Source organism: Saccopteryx bilineata, chromosome 2 (assembly GCF_036850765.1).
Source record: "Saccopteryx bilineata isolate mSacBil1 chromosome 2, mSacBil1_pri_phased_curated, whole genome shotgun sequence".
Lineage (NCBI taxonomy): Eukaryota > Metazoa > Chordata > Mammalia > Chiroptera > Emballonuridae > Saccopteryx > Saccopteryx bilineata.
Genome location: NC_089491.1, coordinates 115,390,946 through 115,413,382, shown reverse-complemented (window position 1 = coordinate 115,413,382; position 22,437 = coordinate 115,390,946). Strand labels below are relative to the sequence as shown.

General features: G+C 39.3%; 1 protein-coding gene, 1 non-coding gene and 1 pseudogene across 2 annotated transcripts in view; 1 reads left to right on the top strand and 2 right to left on the bottom strand.

Annotated features, from left to right (window-relative positions):
• The window catches only part of LGR5 (leucine rich repeat containing G protein-coupled receptor 5), a 146,145-nt gene that overhangs the window by 96,765 nt on the left and 26,943 nt on the right, over positions 1 to 22,437 (bottom strand). The gene's annotated exons all lie outside the window — the stretch shown is intronic.
• LOC136327362 (U6 spliceosomal RNA) lies at positions 5,174 to 5,281 on the top strand. Its single transcript, XR_010729605.1, has one exon. It is a non-coding gene; the product is annotated as a U6 spliceosomal RNA (small nuclear RNA).
• The window catches only part of LOC136323706 (PC4 and SFRS1-interacting protein pseudogene), a 41,805-nt pseudogene continuing 26,178 nt past the window's right edge, over positions 6,811 to 22,437 (bottom strand).

Genomic DNA, 22,437 nt, shown 5'->3' with positions numbered 1-22,437 from the left:
AAGAGGGACCATACATATAAGGAGGTACCTCAGGACAAGTCTCTCCACTTTTCTGAACCTGTTCACACCTTGGAGGTATCTCTGGTTGCTCTTCTCTCTTGGCCAGCCCCTGTGGAGTGACCCTGTTTGGACCACCCCTCTGGACCATCTGCTTTACTTTTACTTAGCCTTTAGGCATCATCTTCTGGGTCCCACTTGGCTCCAGGGTCTATAGCCCCTGGCCTGTCTCTTCCCTAACCCCAAATTCCAGAATTCTGGTTGAAACTCTGGGCTTCCCACTTATCTCAGAGGAGAGATCAAGCAATTGCAATGAGATCTGATGGTCCTCTCTGCCTTCATTCTCTCCCCTTTCCCAGTCCATCTTGGGTTATCTTAATTTTGTTCCCAAAGTACAAAAGAGCTAATATTTCATATTGTCTTTCTTTTCCATTTAAAATAACTCCTTTTTTTTTGGTATAGAACTTTACAGGTTCCAAAGCACTTTTATACCCACAAGTTCTTCCCAATTTGTCTTAGAAAATCAGAAATGTCAGAATATAATTTACATCTATTTCCAAAAAGTTGCTTTGATACCAGAAAAAAATTTTTTTTTCTCTGTGTGAGATATTTGAACATGTATATTTTCAGAGTCCTAACTAAGACTGTGCTGTAGTTCACAGTACTGCTGTTCACTTGAGTAACATTCTGTTTTTCTTCCTGCTTAAAAGCAAAACAAATCAACTGGCTTTGGGACTAGTACAAGGTTTCTCAACCTTGACCCTATTGACATTTTGGGCCAAACTGTGCCTGTTGTGGGGCTGTCCTGAGGATTGTAGGGGGTTGAGCAGCACCCCTGGCTTTCCCCACGGGATGCCAATAACACCTCTTCCCACCCAGTTGTGATAACCAAGATCTCTTCTAGTCTGTTACAGGCTGAATTGTATTCCTTCTCCCTCCAAATTCATGTGTTGAAGTCCTAACTCTCAGTAATTCAGAATGTGATTGTATTTGGAGACAGGGTCTTTAAAGAGGAATGAGTTCATTAGTGTGGGCCCTATTCTGATATGATTGGTATCCTTCTAAGAAGATGAAATTTGGACAAAGGACAGAGGGAGGACCATGTGAAGACACAGGAAGAAGACAGCCCCCAACAAACCTAGAAGAGAAGCTTCAGAAAAACCCCCAACTCTGGTGACACCTTGATCTTGGAAGGCTAGCATCCAGACTGTGAGAAATGGCTGTGATTTAAGCCCCCAGCCTGTGGAGCTCTGTTAAGACAGCCCTAGCAGACAAATGCACAGACATTGCCAAAGTACATTTCCAAAGTTTTTATTTTTCTTCAAAAGAAGGAATTGAGAGGGACCTTCACGCCATACTCCTCTTTCACACCAAAATATCTTTTAACAGATAATTTCATTACTTTATTATTGGACAATGAAAATATGAAAGGCAGAGCAAATGCTATAAGATAGAGTGCTTATATATTTCAGGGAGTGACTGGAACTGTGTCAGTGATTTTCTTAGTTAATTCTGGGCCTGTGGTTGTGCTTAATGGTTCCATGAAAAAACTACCCAGAAAAGACCTGCAAGGCACTATTTCAATGAAAATCTTTCAAAAGCTTTCATGAAAGAAACTAGATATATTTTATTTCACTCAAGCAGAAATTCTCATTGCTTTCCCTGCCCTGTGCAATAAGCAAGACACTGAAACATCTTGCAGTTAACAGGATGTGGCTATGGGACCTTTTCATGCCAACAGGTTGAAATCTTCTTATTCATATTCCATCTAGTATCTTGAAGCACATGCACAGGCTCTGAGTTGTTAAAAAAAGGTGAATCTGATTCATTATCCTACCCTATCCCATGGGTTCAAAAGGCCTTTGCTGGTTGCCCATCAGCTGCAGAATGGAGACTAGATGTTGTTATCTATCTGTGGAATGAGGGAAGGAAATAGGTCACAGATTTGGAAAGGAGGCCAGGGTCTCAAACGACAGTTCTGTCACTATGTTGCTGTTAGAACTTTTCACTTTGATGCTTGTGTGGCTGAGCTTCCTAAGTTTGCACTGTAACACTTATTTCATGCTGCCGTGTTGAGGATTAAATGAGACAATGTAGGCGCATGCCTGTAGTTCAGGGTCTGACACTGGAAAGGACTTCACCGGTTGTTAGCTGAAGTTCCCATGATCTGGTCCTAATTCACTGGATTAAGTTTACCTCTCTCTAAACCTTTCCAAATAGTCTATATTCCGGTCACACCAAACTGCCTTTGATTCTCCCAATGTGTCCTGAGGTTTTGCCTTTGAGATTGACACAAGAAGTGTATTTCCAATGAACTTCCTGTTCAAGGGAAGGGATTTGGAGGAGGTTTGTCCTGTGGTTTCCTGCTCCCAGGCTTTGCTCGAGCTGTGCAGACTAGTGAGGCTGCATGTCAAGTGCCTGGCACACGGCCTCGTCCCAAGGCAGCAGTCCTCATCTCCTCCTGTCACATCTGCCTGCCTAGATCCCACTCATTCCTCACTTCCAAGCGCTCTCCCACTTCCTGCTTCCACTCCGGGCCCCTCTGCTGATGCTCCACGTGGCAGCCAAACCTAGCTTTTCAAAACAGAATCAGCTAATTCCCTAGCACGGCCTGAAATCCTCCAGAGGATTCCTGTTCGCTCTTAAGATGAAATCCAAATGCCTTAGTGTGGCTGACAGGCCCTGACGGATCTGGCTCCTGCCTAACCCTCCATCCTCACCCTGACTCACTGTCCCCTCGCTCACAGGTCAAATGCGCTGCCACACAATTTCTCTCCCCCCCCCCCCCAAGGGCTTTCCCTTCTTGGGCCTTTGCTGTGCATTTTCCTATGCCCACAGCACTCTACGACACCTCACCCTCGCTTCCAAAGGCTGGCTCCTCTTTCTTCTTACCTATTGCTTTTTCAGATAAGTGCTCTTAGACTTCCAATCCACAATAGGTCTTTCCCCACCATTCCTTGGTCTTCTTCCTGCCTCCCCCTACCTCCTTCCCTCCACACTCCCCATCCCAAATTCCCACCACCAATCTTTCCACTTAGAATAGCTTATGGTCACATCTTCACTGACTTTCCCATCTTCCTTTCTTAAATGCCATCAGGGCAGGGGTGTGCAATCACCAGCTTTTAGCACAGCATCTAACACATGGCTGACAATCAATACATACTTTTGTTGAGTGACCAACCAGCTGAGTGAATGCTACATTCTCTGACATTATTCCTTTCCTTTATTATTTCTAGGAGGATTATTTTTACTAAGTATGTTTATGTGGGTCTCAGAGGATAGTACAGAAAGCAGATTAGAGAACACTGTGTTTTCCTTTTTAAACAGTTGGCTAAATTTACTTTTTAAAATAACTCTGCTATGAAAAAAAGCAACTCTACTATGAATGCTAATCTATCAAAAATATATTAGAGAATAGGAAAAAAATTAAAAAAGAACTCAATAAATCTCACTAACTAATATTTGACTTAGAGTCTAGTTGAATATAGAAGATGTAGAAACATGGCTGTATTTCAAAATTAAAGAGAGGACATGGACTCTATTCTTACTTTGCTATTGAATAGTACGTGAGCTGCATAGATATGTAAAGTTCTACCTAAGTCAACTTTATTCTCCCATTAAATAGAAGAATCTTTACTGTTCTTACCTCAGCGGTATGGGGAATGTGACCACAATATTTATAAAGCATATTCTGAGATCTCTTCTATTGCCTACAAAACACTTAAGGAGCTCTTGTTATTTTTAAAATGCTTTTAAGCATTTTAAACTCAAAACAAAGTAGTAAAAACAGAAATATAATGATCCAAAATAACAAAATGCTACAAGATAGACCCCGAATTAAATTCAATTACCCAAGAGTTTGATTTAAATATCTTTTTCTTTAAACTAAAATAATCTCATGAAGACTGGTAGCACTGGAAAGGTGAGAGGCACACAGTTTGTCCCTGTTGCAGTGGTACTTTTCAGGTATGCTACAGAAGTAGTTTTCCAGCTTAATGTTTGTCTTCCTTTCAGTCTGATGCTGACAGACCAAGTCTAAAGAGACACTATTCAATTTCAGATAAACTGCTTTTCCATTCAATTTAACCAAGATTCCAGTAGAGGGAGCAGAGTCAACAATGAAAGAGAGATTTTAAAAACTCAGACATTCAACAGTGAAAAGACTAGATGCTGAGTTAATTTGAGAAATATGTAATTTTAGCTACCAGTAACAAGATTCATCTATTTACTTCCAAATTACTGCTGTCGTAAAAACAATTATCTGCCTTTTTAATACCTCCTAGTAAATATTCATTTATATGATTATGAGTGCCTCAAAAGCCAATAAGTCACTGATGAACTTTTAAAAACAACCAGAGGAGTAATCATTCATTGTTATTGGTTAATGAGTTACAAAGCTTAAGGAAGTGCAAAAAGAGTATAACATTTAGAGTCTTTTAGACCAAGTCTGACTACATATAGAATCAGAAATTCAAAATGTCAGTGTACGCTACATCAAATGTATAATTATTAACTGAGAAACAATGGTGGAGAAAAAAATGGGGAAACCTCAAAAAAGGAAAGCCCACACTTATATCTTTATAATGAATCATGTTCAAGGAACTGAGTCATGTGTGGGAACTCAACAAGTGCATATTGATGATTAAGTTTAAAGAGTAACAAAGGCAAGGAGTTGTGCTAGCCATGAGGAAGTGAGTTTACAAATCTTACTACAAATTAAACAGTAAGAAATAGAGCTCAAACACTCATGGAAACTTACTCAAGTCATCACATTGCCAGCTCCAGCTGCTCTGGGGTTGGGGCAGTCACAGCTTGTGTGGCTATATGTGGCAGTCCTACTTAACTCTGTACTTGGCAGTTTAGTGTCATGAAAGGAGGCTATTATTAAAAAAAAATATATCTCAGGAAAGCTAGTTGAATTAATTATTGGTGATAAGGATTTTATCCACTAACAGTGCATAGTTGTAAAAGTGTTTTCATGAATATGAAACTTTTTATTTTTTTATTGTACTTTTAAAAATTAAAATTAAATTTAAGTCAAAGTGGTTATATATGTATATATTTATATTTGAACTTATATAAATACATATATACAATAGACTATATAATCTATTATATGTATAGTTTAAAAAACTATAAACTTTACAAGAAAAGAACAAATGCAAAAACAAAATGAGTGCTTGCTTCAGTAGCACACACACTGTAAAATTAGGACGATATAGAGAAAGTTAGCATGGCTCCTGTGCAAGGATGACATGCAATTCATAAAGCATTTCCTATTTAAAAAAAAACAAAATCAGCCCTGGCCGGTTTGCTCAGTGGTAGAGCGTCAGCCTGGCGTGCAGGAGTCCTGGGTTCGATTCCTGGCCAGGGCACACAGGAGAAGCACCCATCTGCTTCTCCACCCCTCCCCCTCTCCTTCCTCTTTGTCTCTCTCTTCCCCTCCCACAGCCAAGGCTCCATTGGAGCAAAGTGGGCCCCAGCGCTGGAGATGGCTCTGTGGCCTCTGCTTCAGGCTCTAGAATGGCTCTGGTTGCAACAGAGTGATGCCCCAGATGGGCAGAGCATCGCCCCCTGGTGGGCGTGCCGGGTGGATCCCTGTTGGGCGCATGCGGGAGTCTGTCTGATTGCCTCCCCGTTTCCAACTTCAGAAAAATACAACCCCCCCCCAAAACACAAAAAAACCCAAAATCATCCAGCCCATGTCATACTCCTGCCACCTCTGACTACCACTTCCCAGAGGCATCCCTCTGCACCTATTAGTCCAGAGTCCCTTAGGGGTCACTTTAGGCTGTAACTTTCTAGTCTTCTACCAGGGTTATTATTTGGGGTGGGTACTTGAGTGGCAAGGAGACAGTTGTCTGGCTGTGTGAGCTAAGGGAGATGTTTAACTGCTTATCATTCAGACTTTCAATGACTCTCCCTATTTTCAACAACTCTGGGACCTGCAATAGTACCCCTTTCTAGAATTTCACAGAGGAATTGACTTGCTTCTTGACTTACCCAGTGCCATTTCTCAGCTAATCATTTCAACAAATTTCTTAACACACCTTGTCTATTATAATTGTCTCTCCTGCTTTCTTTGTCTTTGTAGGTTTCTGCTTTTTAAATTACTTTTCTGCAGCTTGAGATGAACATATGTTTAATTTGCTATATGTTCTTTCATATTTTCCTTAAGCTGAAACCACAATATCAACTATTCAAGTAGCTACTTGTTTTAGGTATAATGGCTTTAGTTTTCCAATCTATACCAAACTGATTAAAACTCGCCATAATTAAAAAAAATTTTAAATTTTGGTTAGTTTTATTTTTGTTTTCTTTAACAAGGCTATGTTTAATCTCACAGGATTAAAAAAAATTAAGGTTTTTTTTTTTTTTTTGAATTAAACAACAACAGAATTTTAAGGGAAGGGCACACTGACCCATCCTCTGGGGTATGACAGCTACAGCAGTTTAACACCTAGCTGCACAACAAAATTAATATTTATATTTTCCAAATGAAATAATGGTACAATCATTGTCTTTTCAGCTTACTCTAATTTTCATACATAAAGCTACATTAGAAGCCTGGCAGAAAGCTTGCTGACTTTAGTATGTAGTGTGTATCTTACAGGAAATTTAACATTCATAACAGTAATAATGCCATTAAGGACGTCCTCAATTTAGAATCCAGAACATTCTTCTGTCAAATGGGGGCAAGGTAGAAATTCAGTCCAGTGAGTCTGTCTCAAGATCTTCATCTCTTGTTTGCTCTACTTGTATGTTCTCCTAGGTAACTGGATTAATACTGTGAGCCCAAGCTGAGATCTGTTTTTATATCTGTAGATCACATGTTGTTTGGTGCTCAGTTTCTACTTGTTCCTCCTGCTTGCATCTTCTATTGGTTGCGACTTTCTCATGTTGGCCTTTCAGCACATTCCCTCCCTGAGCAGTCTGGAAGCTTCTTCCCCCTTTTCTCTTCTTTTCACCTTCTTGATCATCTCCTTCTTCTCCAGAATCAGAGGCTGAGGTAACCCCTTATCTTAGCTAAATCTTTCCTTTTTGATTCAACTTCTTTCATCCTTTCTATTTTTTTGTCTGGCTCTTTTCTTAGCTTACCTTCTTTCTTCTGGCCCTCTTCATCCTTTCTAAACTGTTGTTTTCCCTCTTGACCCCCTTTCTTACTTTTGTCTTCTTCAGTGACCATGTTGCTCTCTGAAGGACAGGTCTGCGTGACCGCTTTGGGGCTGCCTCTTTGTTTTGGACTCTCGACCTCGGTAGCTGCAGGCCGTCCCCTGGTAGGACTCACGTTGAGATGCGCAGATGCTGTTGCTGTGGTCACCACTCCTGCTTCCTGGGCTTCCACTTGCTTTTCTGCCTTTCTCTTTCTTCCTCTTCTGGTTGCTCTCAGAGTGGTTATGTCCATTGTTCTAGTCCCATCATCATTGCTGGCTTTTTCTTCATAGTCATTATATTCCTTTGAAATACTAGTTTCTTTTTCTTCAACTTCAACCTCAGATGCTGCATTTGATTGTTAAGCTGATGCCTGTTGACTTGAAAACTTCACTGTCAGATTGTTGTCTAACTCCCACAAACCTTCATTAAAGCCTTTTTATTTGGTTTTCCTTACTTTTTTTTATATTCTGAATAAGGAAATATATCCTTTGGGCCTAAAAAAAACGGTATCATGAGTTCCAAAAAGGAAACTGGGTAGTTTGTTTGTGGGCAGTTTTGCAACTCCATCAGGAACTTCATCTACTGGAGCTGGCTGAGGAGGATAACCTTTCATCTTGGCAAAGGTGAGGTCTTCCGGTTTGCAATTGAGAGTCCTATCTCATGAGGGGTCATGAGGGGCTCGGGGTGGGACGGCCAGCGAGGAGTTGTAGCAGTACAGACGGTGGCTGGGGTGGTGGGCAGCAAAAGGACGGAGCCAGAGGATGCCTCGGGGTGTCCCAGCCTGCCTGCCGGTATGGTAGCCCACCTCCACTGCCTGCCTCCACACCAGCCACCTGCGCCACAAGTTGCTGCAGACACAGCTCAAAGTCTCCGAATTGCAACTGCTGCTATTGCTGAGCTGCCATGATTTATGTGCATAACTTCTTCCTCTCCTCCTCGTCCTCCTCCTCCTCCTCCTCCTTCTCCTTCTTCTTCTTCTTGCCTTGACTTGCTGTGGTGCTGTGTTAAGATGCTATCAATGATAAGTCAAGGATGCCCCAGGTGCTCAATCCAGGCATTTTCCACCTGGAAATACTAAAAAGTATCCAGTACCCTATTGGTATCACCATCACCAACGCCACCACCATTACCAATGCCACTGCTTTTGACACTGATTTGGCAGTTGGGTATTTTAGATACTTCATAGGAGGGTTCTGCATCCTCCAATGTAAATAAATCCTTCCTCAGTCTGCTTAAATCCCAGAGTACAGACAGCTTGGGAGCAAATTGAGTGATTCCACTTATAAGTATGTATATCTCCAAACAACAAGTCTTTAAATACTGAAAGTCCAAAAAGATGTCAACACATTTTCCATGAGTTGGGGAGGGCATCTTGAAAGAGATGAGATTTTAGTAGCTCTTTTTAGTGTCAAAAGAAGAGCAGTAAGTTAAGGTGGGTATTCAGTGGGAGTGGTTGGAAGTTCCAACTTGTAGGTTTGGGTAATTTGCTGTTCACCTACTGATTTGGCTGGTGACAATGTCCTATTATTCTCTCTTTAATATGTGAGTCCCATTTGACCTGGTGTCCAAAGATAACAACCTTCCTAAGTAGAGGAATACTGTATTTCAATCATGAACATATTTATGATTTTTTTCTATCTTATTAGCATCTCCAAGCTAACTCTCAAGGTCCCATGGTGGGAATAAAACAACCAAGGAGGAAATGTCTTCATTTTCTAAGTAGGATAAAAATGGTAAAATTTTCTTGAGACTTATTTGGAGGTTCTAGCAGGAGAGCGCAGATCTCCTCTATCTGGGAAGGTCGTCCTCTTTGACCGAGTGTGCAGCTTCGGGAGGGACGCACACGGAGCAGTGATGGAGGAAGGGGACACCCGCCTAGCCAGCCAGACCAGCCGAATCAACCCTGGCGATCAATGGGGTGACAGATGTTGCAGCCAGATTGCCCTCACATCCAAAAAATGGTAAAAGTTACTTGGTCCTATGAGAGCCAATATAAGACCGATCTTTTTGTAAAATCTTTCCCAGACCTTAGCTAGTTGGAAATTAGTCTCTTCCTCCACCAACTTTCAAAGGATGTTTTTTCTACTAACATTAAATAGTCTAATGTTTCTACTATCACAGTGTCCTAAGAGGCATTTACCACTTAAACTGAACTGTAGAGAGATAAAGAGAGGGGTGAAAGAGGGAAGAGCATTTCTGGTAGGAGAACAGCATGTGTAAAAGCACCAGGGCATAAGAGAGCAGGCTGTTCTTCAGAAACTACAAATAGGTTGGCACAATTGAATGGGAATTGTTTGTGTTGCAACACGACCCAACAAAAGGCCAGAAAAGCATCAAGGGCCATAACCAGACCAAGCTGGCCTTGTATGTCATGTTGAGAAGCTCAGACTCTCCCGGAGGTTCTGAGAGCCCCAGCAGGATTTTGAACAGAGATATGACATCATCTTGGGATTTAGTAAATCTCTTGGGTGTTAATTCTTTTTCTTTTATTAAAAGACATAAAAAAGGAAGTGATATATTATTTTTGAAGATTGTGTAGTATATTTTAGTTTATTTTTTCTCTTGGTAGCAACCACTGGATTTTTGGGGGGGTCATTTTATGCATATTCCATATTAATTTTGAATTAGACACACTAACAGGCTTAAATTATAACAATTCTACACATGTTCTTTCTTTTGTGGTCAAGCAATCTTCCTAGATGCATTTTTAGGAGACTTACATGTCTGCTATCCTCAGACTGGCTGTAAGAATTTTCTTGAACCCTCTTGCAATTCCAATTAGTCATAGATCAAAACAATAATGTGGACAGATTAAAGCAGAAGCCCTCCTGCTTTATTTCCTAATATCATCTGTCTTTGCTTTGAAAAGCACACCAACGGAATCTTCTGCATCTGTACACCCCAAAGGCAATTTAATCTCCCTTGGCCAACATTAAAGCTTTAAAGTAACTCAATGCTATGATGTATTTTTCCTCCTTTTCCAAGTTCAAACATTATATAATTCAGCCTCATTCTTGTAAGATGGTCAGTTGCCACATTGTTTATAGTTTTTAACATCATCTAAAAGAAACCTTACAGGCTTAAAGTTATGTGGACTGATTTTCCCACATATTGTCATATGAAACTAAACATAAACAAGGACATAATCTAGAGTCTAGTATCACATGTTGCTCTGTAATATTTGTGCTAATCTAGTTTTTAAAAAAGTTTGGAGGTAAACCACCTATTTGCATATCTTAAATGCAAAAACTACTTCTCCCTATTTACTAGATGTTTTCTTTTATTTAGACAATTAATTTTAACAGGGTGACATTGATTAATTAGGGTATATAGATTCAGAGAAAATATCTCTGTTTCTTTATGTTTACAACATTATGTTGCATATCCATCACTCAAAGTCAAATTGTCTTCCATCACCTTCTGTTTGGTTTTCTTTGTGCCCCTCCCCTCCCCCCACAACCCCCATCTCCTCTATCCCCTTCCCCCTAGTAACCACCACACTCTTGTCCATGTCCATGAGTCTCATTTTTGTGTCCCACCTATGTATGGAATCATACAGTTCTTAGTTTTTTCTGATTTACTTATTTCACTCAGTATAATGTTATCAAGGTCCATCCATGTTGTTGTTGTAAATGATCCTATGTCATCATTTCTTATGTCTGAGTAGTATTCCATAGTATATATGTACCACATCTTCTTTATTCAATCATCTATTTTTTTTAATTTTAATGAGGTGACATTAATAAATCAGGGTACATATGTTGAAAGAAAACATCTCCAGGTCATCTTGTCATTCAATTATGTTGCATACCCATCACCCAAAGTCAATTGTCCTCCGTCACCTTCTATCTGGTTTTCTTTGTGCCCCTCCCCTACCTCCTCTCTCTCCCTCTCCTCCCTCCCCACTCTGTAACCACCATACTCTTGTCCATGTCTCTTAGTCTTGTTTTTATGTCCCACCTATGTATGGAATCATGCAGTTCTTAGTTTTTTCTGATTTACTTATTTCACTCCGTATAATGTTATCAAGATCCATCCATTTTGTTGTAAATGATCTGATGTCATCATTTCTTATGGCTGGTAGTATTCCATAGTGTGTGTGTGTGTGTGTGTGTGTGTGTGTGTGTATACACCACATCTTCTTTATCCAATCATCTATTGAAGGGTTTCCATGTCTTGGCCACTGTGAATAATGCTGCAATGAACATGGGGCTGCATGTGTTTTTACGTACCAATGTTTTTGAGTTTTGGGGATATATACCCAGTAGAGGGATTGCTGGGTTATATGGTAGTTCTATTTTTAGTTTTTTGAGGAACAACCATACTTTCTTCCATAATGGTTGTATTACTTTGCATTTTCACCAACAGTAGATAGGGTTCCTTTTTCTCCACAGCCTCTCCAACACTTGTTATTATTGATACTTGTCTTGTTGATAAAAGCTAATCTAACAGGTGTGAGGTGGTATCTCATTGTAGTTTTGATTTGCATTTCTCTAATAGCTAATGAAGATGAGCATCTTTTCATATATCTATTGGCCATCTGTATTTCTTCCTGGGAGAAGTGTCTGTTCATGTCCTCTTCCCATTTTTTTATTGGATTATTTGTTTGTTTGTTGTTGAGTTTTATGAATTCTTTGTATATTTTGGATATTAGGCCCTTATCTGTGCTGTTGTTTGAAAATATCATCTCCCATTTAGTTGGCTGTCTGTTTGTTTTGTTGTCAGTTTCTCTCGCTGAGCAAAAACTTCTTAGTCTGATGTAGTCCCATTCATTTATCTTTGCCTTCACTTCCCTTGCCTTTGGAGTCAAATTCATAAAGTGCTCTTTATGGCCAAGGTCCATGAGTTTAGTACCTATGTTTTCTTCTATGTAATTTATTGTTTCAGGTCTTACATTTAGGTCTTTGATCTATTTTGAATTAATTTTAGTACAAGGGGAAAAACTGTAGTTGAGTTTCATTTTTTTGCATGTGGCTTTCCAGTTTTCCCAGCACCATTTATTGAAGAGACTTTTTCTCCATTGTGTGTTGTTGGCCCCTTTATCAAGATTATTTGACCATCCATATATATGTGGTTTTATTTCTGGGCTTTCTATTCTGTTCCATTGGTCTGAGTGTCTATTTTTCTGCAGGTACCATGCTGTGTTTATAATTTTTAACATCATCTAAAAGAAACCTTACAGGTTTAAAGTTATGTGGACTGATTTTCCCACATATTGTCATATGAAACTGAACATAAACAAGGACATAATCTAGAGTCTAGTATCACATGTTGCTCTGTAATATTTGTACTAATCTAGCTTTTAAAAAAGTTTGGAAGTAAACCACTTATTTGCATATCTTAAATGCAAAAACTATTTCTTCCTATCTACTAGATCTTTTTAAAAATAGTTTCCACATCTAAATTCAACTTTATCTTTAAAATGACTAAACTTTTTTCAACATTAAAGTTTCATACAGCCTGACCTGTGGTGGTGCAGTGGATAAAGCGTCGACCTGGAAATGCTGAGGTTGCCGGTTCAAAACCCTGGGCTTGCCTGGTCAAGGCACATATGGGAGTTGATGCTTCCAGCTCCTCCCCCTTCTCTCTTTCTGTCTCTCCCTCTCCTCTCTAAAATGAATAATAATAATAATAATAATAATAATAAAACCTTTAAAAAAAAGTTTCATACAGAAATCTTCAAAAAATTTATTCTATATTTTAATGCCTTTTTAAAAAGAATTTAAAATTTTCTTGGTTATTCATGGCTGCCATTATATAAATACCAGTACCTGCACTGGGACATCTTTTGAAGCTATTGAGTGAGATCTGTAAGATTCCTTGTCTGCACACCAAGGAAGGCATATGATTTGTTTTATTTTGGGGGTCTGATTTGGGAATTCTTTTTCCTTTGCAATGATAGGGTTATCAGTTCGTAAATCCTGCAGTTATTAATAAGGAGTGAAATATTTCTTGGTGTGTAGCTTTTATGTGATTGCAATTTATACTCAACGTGCATTCAGAATCTAAATAATCAAGCTCATCAAGATTATATATAGGCCCTGGCCGGTTGGCTCAGTGGTAGAGCGTTGGCCTGGCGTGCAGAAGTCCCGGGTTCGATTCCCGGCCAGGGCACACAGGAGAAGTGCCCATCTGCTTCTCTACCCCTCCCCCTCTCCTTCCTCTCTGTCTCTCTCTTCCCCTCCCGCAGCCAAGGTTCCATTGGCCCGGGCGCTGGGGATGGCTCTTTGGCCTCTGCCCCAGGTGCTAGAGTGGCTCTGGTCGCAGCAGAGTGACGCCCCGGAGGGGCAGAGCATCGCCCCCTGGTGGGCAGAGCGTCGCCCCCTGGTGGGCATGTCGGGTGGATCCCGGTCGGGCGCATGCGGGAGTCTGTCTGACTGTCTCTCCCGGTTTCTAGCTTCAGAAAAATACAAAAAAAAAAAAAAAAAAAAGATTATATATAAAAGAAAACAAATAGGAAGTGAAAGAGACTCAAAGTCTTCTTTCAAAATAGGCTTTAGTATATGGGATTTGTACAGTAATATTTGACACTCAGGGCCCTGTGACATTTCTTGACTCTGTTTTAAGAGGCTGAAGTTGTTAGAAGACTTCCAGTGAAAGAGAGGCCATTACTTATCTGCCGGGTATGACGCTCACCCTTTTTTTTTAGTGAAAGGGAGAGACAGACAGACTGTCAGGGACAGATAGACAGGGAGGAAGAGAGATGAGAAGCATCAACTCATAGTTGTGGCACCTTAGTTGCTCATTGATTGCTTTCTCATATGTGCCTTGACCCAAGGGGCTCCAGCTGAGTCAGTGACCCCTTGGTCAAGCCAGTGACCTTAGGCTCAAGCCAGCGACCTTAGGCCTCAAGCTACTCACCTATGGGCTCAAGCCAGTGACCATGGGGTCATGTCTATGATCTCACGCTCAAGCCAGCGACCCCGTGCTCAAGCTGGTGAGCCCACACTCAAGCCAGATTAGCCTGCACTCAAGCTGGTGACCTTGGGGTTTTGAACCTGGGTCCCTAGCGTCCTAGGCTGACTGTCTATCCACTGTGCCACTGCTTGGTCAGGCATGACACTGACATTTTAATGGTTGCAGAGGAGCACAAAGTGTATCACTTCAGGGTCTGAAAATATATACAACTGTTTTATAATTTCATTTGTTTTGTATGATAACATCAGCAACCTGTTAAATTGAATAATCATATTCTGAAAATTAAGAATGACAAGTTATCACCTCAATTTTATCCTTCTTTTAAAAAAATCAAATCTTATAAAACCCTTTCAAGTGAATTAAACAGACAGGGCAATAGAAATTAATAAAAACTTTATTTTTCAGTCTCTTTCTGAAAACTCAGCTTGCTATATTGATTGATTTAAAGTTCATCCATTCATTGTTCAACAAATAATAAAGATTTTAAAAATGTGTTGAATAAATGTCAATTTATGAAAATCTTAAGTAATTTTCCCCCAAATCATAATTTACTCACTCATTCACTCATTTATTGACTCAACCAACATTTATTTAGCACCTTCTATGTGCCAGACCTATGAAAAGTGCCAGGCATGCAAAATCCAAAACATGGACACTGTGAAAATCTTTCAGACTAGATTGTAATCTTTTTAAAGGTAGAAGTTTAGTGATAATTAAATACTCAAATGTGACTATGCTCATATATGAATTATTTATAATATAATATACATGGACCAAAGCTTCGACCTATGAATTCATTGACTACTCCAGGAGAGAAAGAATTTAACCTGAAACCATGATGTTTGTTCCCAGATGTTCCAAGTGAATTCTGCTCCCCACTTAAGATTATTTTTGCATTGTATTTTTTGATCATAGGATGTGCCTCATACAATCAACTTGTGCTGTGGTATGCATATGCCATGTGTAACACATTTTTTGCTACTGACTACAGTGATTGAAGTCAGATGTTATAAGCACTAGCTTAGCCAGTATGCTTAATAGCGTCATAATGCTGGTGTTGAGAGACAAGGATCACACCCTTGTGGTACAGACCCCCCAGGCCCATTCTTTCTTAGGTTATATTTATTTAACAGCATTCTCGAGACAAAGGCTCTGCCTATTTTCCATTTCAAAAAATATTTCTTATTGTAAAACTTTAGAAAAGACAAGAGGGCCTGTTGTGACAGTTTGATGTGGAAGAAGTGTTTAAATAAGCAAAGCAATGTGAAGCCCATCACCTACACTCAGGCAGTTCTCTCCCTGGGTGATTACCTTATTGGTTGGGTATGTACATGTGGGCACTCTTGCACATAGGAGAGCTTGGTGTATGCCAAGGGTCAGATGTCTTCTATTCTGCCACAGAGAAAACATGAAAACTTGAGCGAGTTACCCATTCAGTGTATCCATTTTTTCTTGTCTATAAAATGGGATTATCTCATAGAGTTGCTCTGAGAATTAAATCATAACATACTGTGTTTATTACATGCATTTTATTCTTAATTGTCCATAGTATGTATAGGATGGCTTATTAACCAAATATACTATTCACAAAAATTAGGGGATATTTCAAAATGAATATGAAGTGATAAAATATTCCCTCATTTTTTGCGAGCAGTATATATTATACATGGTGTAAGCACATCAACATCTGTGAAGGAATGAAGACAGTTAATATGATAAGTACATTAGAATGTCATGCCTTTCCTCAGGCTTCAGAATATACTGCATCCTCTTTTTGCAACAAGGACAGCTAATATTTTTGGAGGGTTACTGTTTCATAGGCACTGTGGTAGGTGTATTCAATCTTCACAATAAATATTTGTGGTGGACACTGTTATTATTTCTGTTTTACAAAAGAGAAACTGAGTTACAGAGAAACTAAATACCTTGCCCATTATTACTAGCTGGTAAATTGTGGAGGATTCAAAGTCAGGCATTCTGACTTAAAGCCCTCATTTTTTTTTAAACCATGACTGACACATATAATTCACATACCATAAAATTCTCTCATTTAAAGTGTACAGTTCAATGGTTTTTAGTATACCCACAGACTTGTGCAGTTATCTGTTACCAAAGTCTGATTTGAGAACATTTTTACTACCCTGTGCTCATCAGCAGTCACTAATACCTGCCCACCTCCTTAACCCTGAGCAAGCACTCATCTACTTTCTGACTCTATAGATTTGCCTATTCTGAACATTTCACACACAAGTTTTCCTTGTGTTGTATTGTGTTTTGGTACTCCATTCCTTTTCACTGTCAAATAATATTCCATGGTGTGGATATACCACACTGTATTTAACTAATGGACATGTGTGTTGTTTTCATATTTTGGTGGAGCCCTCAGTCCTGTCAATTAATGTAAACTGCATTATTTATATATCATATTTTGCGCTATTATTAAGGTTTTGGTTATTAGTTATCTTGCTTGTTTGCCTTCTAGGTAAAAAGAACACTTATTGAACAAATACTGTATTCCAGAAAGGTGTGTCAGAGACCTGAACCAAATTCCTGTTCTCATGGAGGTTATAGAAGGAAGAGAGCTAAACAGCTTAAGAGACACAGAAGTGATAAGTACTCTATTAAAGATGCAACTGAGATGCTGTAAGGTCTCAGTGAAGGGCCCCTAATTCTACCAAGGAGAACATGAGAATGGTGGGTAAATAATGGGACAGAGTGGCTTCCTTGTCGGGAGCCCTAGTGCTGACACCTGAAGGAGGAATAGGAATAATCTAGATGGAGAAGACTCAGAACAATCTAGGCAACAGGGATAGCACATGTTCTCCAGGGAGCCCAGCATGTGCTGTGATCGTCACAAAGTATACATGAAGCAGTGGTGGGAGTTGAGCGTGCCAGGAGGTAGGGGTGGAAGAAAGGTTATTGTGGGATTCACAGGCCATGTAAGGACTTTAGATTTTATTTCAAAGCTCTGTGTTTCCCAAACTACTCCTTATTTTGCCATATAAGAACAGTAACTAAATTATTATTTTATATTCTTTTATATATCTGCATGTAGACATACATACACACATGTGTATATGTATATATGTATGTATATAGATTACCTTTAGATATATAGATATATATGAACTCAAATTACCTAGGTAAGGTCAATAAAAATAAAAATTTTTTATTATTACCTATAAATAAAAAACCAGTTTATCAGCTGTCATAAATAGAGGGAACTGTTGAGGTATATACAGGGAAAATCAAATGGCGCTACTAAATTCTAGTTAGATTCCTAAATAGATGTGAAAGGTCAAACTGAGCCTGAAGCCTATCTGCGCTTTGATAAGAAGGGAGTGTAGTGGGTATAGAAGAGGTAGGTGTTGGAGACAATGTCTCCCTCCCTGAGACTTTCTCATTGATGAATGGGAAGGGTTGAAAGGGAATTGAAAAGGGAGTAACTTCCCCACCCTGCGATAAGATGTTTTTTAGATTCCACGACCAAGTACCAATACTCAGCTACTGCTGGTGGGATGGGTCCCCTAGGAGTCACTAATTTTTTGGCAGAAACATGTGTGAATTAGAAGGACATTTCTAGAACAATTTCCCTGGTGATGACATAGAGAATGAATTGGAGGAGGGACCACTCCGGGTCCCTCCAGGTGAGAAAGGCTGTCTTTGCTGGCATGGTGTGCAGGCACTCTGCTTGTGGGTGAGCGTCCATTAGGTTCTTTTAAAAAGAAAAGCAGGAAAGTGACGACTAGGTTTTCCAGCTGCTGCAGAGAGAGATTTGAGGCTCTCCTGTCCAGACCCTTCCCTCCATGGCCTTTGATTGTTGCCAAGGCAGTCAGTGGTAGCATTTCTCCCGGGCTTGGGGAAGGAGTGGCGATTGCAGTGAGCCCAGAAACCAGCCCGAAGCCTGCGTGTTTATCCTCTCGGCTTCCACTTCACTGGATTTTCTGTTTCTCTGCTCTGACCTCACCCCCGTCTCCCGCCTCTCTGGGCTGCTTTGTGTCAGTGTCACTTTCTGTCAGATCACTGTCAGGGACCCAGGGAAATGGGCAAACAAGGCCAGAGCGTGATGCTCCTGACCCCGCCAGCGCCGGGGCAGCACCAGGGCGGCTAGGGTATGCGCTGCGCCCAGCACAGGGTGACTCACCCGGCTCCCTGCGGATCAAGACAATGGGAGGAGTCGTCCCGGTTACGAAATCATCCCAAGATTGCACGGAAGTAAGTAGAAGGATGACAAAGTATTAAGTGGGGCCAATTCTAATCCCCGTTGTGACTGGATAATATTTTAAAATGTTTTGAATGTAATCTCTTTGGAAACGTGTTACTCTTCAGGCAGAAAATAAAATGTATCTGGGCCAAATACCAATGGCAAGATGCACAGAAGAATGAATGTAAGAAAAAAATATGAATGTGGAAGGAAAATGATTCATTAAAATCTGATTTATAATGTATCTGTGGCCATGATATTCTGGAAGTCTAAAAAGATCTCTATATTGACAAAATCTGAAAACCCAAATACCTTGAAAAAGCATTAGTTGTATGTTTGAATGTTACACTAAACTTTCAATATTAGAGGGTTATTTACAGTCCCTATATTAATAGAAAGGTAATTGCAAAAGATACTTTGTATGTACAGTTGTCCAGCAAGAGTTGGTTTAATTTTCCCTGACAAAAGTATATAAGAACCTTCCGAACATAGAAATCTATTAGAGGAAGACGTACAGTCTTCTGAGTCACGTGTTTTAGAAATGCAGCAAAGATATGGGAGAAGGAGGAAGGCAGGAAAGAGAAAACTTAACAACATGTCCACATACCTAAAAACCAGAGGCTACTACAGAGATCCTTCAAAGTTGTCTTCTTTAGTGGGAGGATTTCCTTTAAATCCTTTTCAAAAGCATATGGCTGGCTTTGAAAGCTTAAATGGCGTTTGTCAACCATCAGTAAATCTTTAAAATTGTTTCTGCAAATAGGCCAACTCAGTTTCGGCTTTTCCCATTAATCTTTAGGTAGGACCACTGAAGACTTTTTCAGAGCCGAGAGAATGCCTTGATTAAAAGGCTCATTCAGGGGGGAAGGCTTTAGCATTCACCTTGGGTACATAGTCATTTCTCCAGGGTATTCATGGGCTGTTATTTCAACTCGGCAATTGTGACCCAAACAAGACATTTTTTTTTTTTTTTTGCCACAAAGCTTTGAGTAGAGACATTCTTTAGTGAATTACTGAAATCTTGCCCTTCTGTTTGTCACAACTTGTTATTTTTTTATCAGTGTAATCAGTTCAAATAATAGCCTTCAACTGACAACTTTACAATTGTTCCTGTTTAAGACAGAGATTTTATTTTATTTTTCCAAGTGGACCAGTAGTCCTGCTCAAACTGCATGAACCTGCTTTGAGTCCTGTCGTTACTTACCAGTGCATTATTGACAACAGAGCTTCTGGCGCTCAGGCATGGGAACAAGTTAAAACAGATGAAGGCTAAGCATTAAAAACATTTGACTGTCATTTTTAACTTTTACAATGTGTAGCAAAATTAATCTGCTTATCTCACATCAATATTCCATAATGTTCTTTGGTCTATGTAATATTTTCAAAAGCATTTATCTCAACTTTATAGAAATACTGTGCGAACTAATAAGAATTCAGATAAGACAATCCAATTAAAAAATTAAATTATGGGCAGAAGAACTGAATAGATACTTCTCCAGAGAGGACATACAGATGGCTGATAGGCATATGAAAATATGTTCAACTGTCACTAATCATCAGAGAAATGCAAATTAAAACCACAATGAGATACTACCTCACACCTGTCAGAATGACACTCATTAACAAATTAACACACAATAAGTGCTGGTGAGGGTGTGGAGAAAAGGGAACTCTCCTGCACTGCTGGTGGGAATGCAGACTTGTGTAGCCACTGGAAAACAGTATGGTGTTTCCTCAAAAAATTAAAAATGGAACTGCCTTTTGACCCAGCCACTTTTAGGAATATACTTAAGAACACCAAATCATTGTTTCAAAAGAAGATATGCATTCCCATGTTTACTGCAGCATTGTTTACAATAGCCAAGATCTGGAAACAGCCCAAGTGTCCATCAGTGGACAAGTAGATTAAAAAGCTGTGGCACATATACACAATGGAATACTATGTGGTCATGAAAAAGAAGAAAATCTTTCCTTTTGCAATGGCATGGATGGACCCGGAGATTATTATGGTAAGTGAAATAAGCCAGGCAGAGAAAGACAAATATCATATGATCTTACTTATATGTGGAACCTAATGAACAAAGTGAACTAAGGGTCAGAATAGAGGCAGAGGCGGGATCACAGGGAGCAGAGGGACAGCTGTCAGAGGGAAGGGGCATAAGGGGATAGGATCAGAGAAGGTGAAAGGATTAGTGAAATTATATATTCATAACACATAGACATAGATAACAGGACAGTAAATCCCAGAGGGAAGGGGGGAGAGAGGAAGGGGGAGGGGGGCAAAAAGGATGTAATGGGGGACATGGGTGGGGGCTGAAGGTGTTCTGTTGAGTGGGACACTTTAATCCATGTTAACAAAATAAACTAAAATTAATAAAAATTAAAAAAAAATTCAGATAAGGCTCTCTGAGAAATCTTTGGATGTAGTGATGCTATACAAGCTTAAACAATAAAATACTTCCTTAGATTTTCTTGAGGTTAAAATATACCTACTCAGGGATTTCACCTGAGGGTCATCTCTATCTAGTTCTTACAGCATTTTTGTGGAAATGCCATGAACAGAGCAAGTGGTTACTGGGCACAATATTCAGAATGATGGCAACTACAATTACTGTCCATGTCATTTTCATGCAAACAGTCAAATTGGCATCAGCTAGTCTAGTTTTTTGGGTCCAACAGAAAATACCAGCTTTGATCTCTACCAGCATTCCAAGATGTTTTTTGTTGTTACTAATTATCACTGAAGTTACATGCAAATTACTCTCTCCTTAGGAAGCAACACTATTAACTGGCAAGCAATCAAACAAATGAAACCACTTTGATTACCCCAAGAGAGATCATGGTAATCAGAGACACAATTGAAATGACAGCCAGTTATTCCTGATGCAGATGTTAAAAATGAAGACAAATAGGGACTGTCCACTATCTTCAATATCGAATCCCCTGGCATGTATTGTGTCCCCAATTCTTCCAAAGGACCTTCCAAACCACAGACATCTTGAATAATTCTCTCTCAAATGTACAATTACTTTCACCACCTTTTAAAGTAACTTTTCATTAATTAAAACTTCATCCTTCTGAAAGCAAGTTAAAATAGTCATCACAGCTGATACTCTGGCAACATTCACATTTGGAAGTTCTTCTTGGAGTTCAAGGGGAAGCATAAGCTTTGGAATTAAATAGCTTTCTTTTCAAATCCCCTCTCTCTGCAATTTATTACATTTATGACCTTGGACAATTCTTTAACTTCAATGATATTTGTTATTTCTAGAATAGAATAAACAAATCTCACTGATTTGATATCAAAAGTAAATAAGATCACATATGGGAAGTCTGGCACATTATAAATGGTGGCTATTTTTGTTAAAAAAAAAAAGACAACAAAATCTGGTCTACATTATTTCCTTTTTGCCTTCCTCATACTCCAAGTATTCAGACCCTACCTTAAATGACTATTTAGTAACTCCCATTATCACTCCAGATCCACTGCAATGTGCAAATCAGTTGTATTCACTTGTTTTCAAAGAGAACATGTTGCTAATTTATTAAATAATAGCTCCCCAAAGAGCCATAGTTGTGTTCCTGTCTCTTCCGTTTCTTTAAATTTGGAAAATCTGAGAATGACTTAGATACCCAAGAAAGCCTTTTAATTTTTCAATTCTTTATAATTTGCCAGATCTTCCTTAGATACTACTCATAAAAGGCCAGAGCAAACAGAGGAAATTATTAATCACATGTAGCATCCATTTTGGTTTTTTTTGGCTGGTAACCCAAACGCAAAATAGTATCATCATGAAGAATCATAGATGCAGAACATCTTGTATTACTTTCTTTTTGTTCCCCAAATAAATGGATATTTTTTTTATCTGATCTGCTACATTTACTTTGCATTTCTTCATAATCTTCCCAGTTTAAAGGAATCAATGCGAGATGATTTTTGTCTGCACGATACCCTCATTTTCATACCATGTAATTTTTTTTCCAAGCAAGAAGTCCTAAATTACTGCAAGTTTAGTAAGAACAAATAAAAAAATTTAAATTCTATTTCATAAAATAAAATATTTGTTAAAATGAAATGAAGGAATGTTAAGCCCCTTCAAGGTTGATGGTACAGAAGTAACATAATTTCATAATCCGTCTTGCTCCTTCAATTCTCTTCTTGA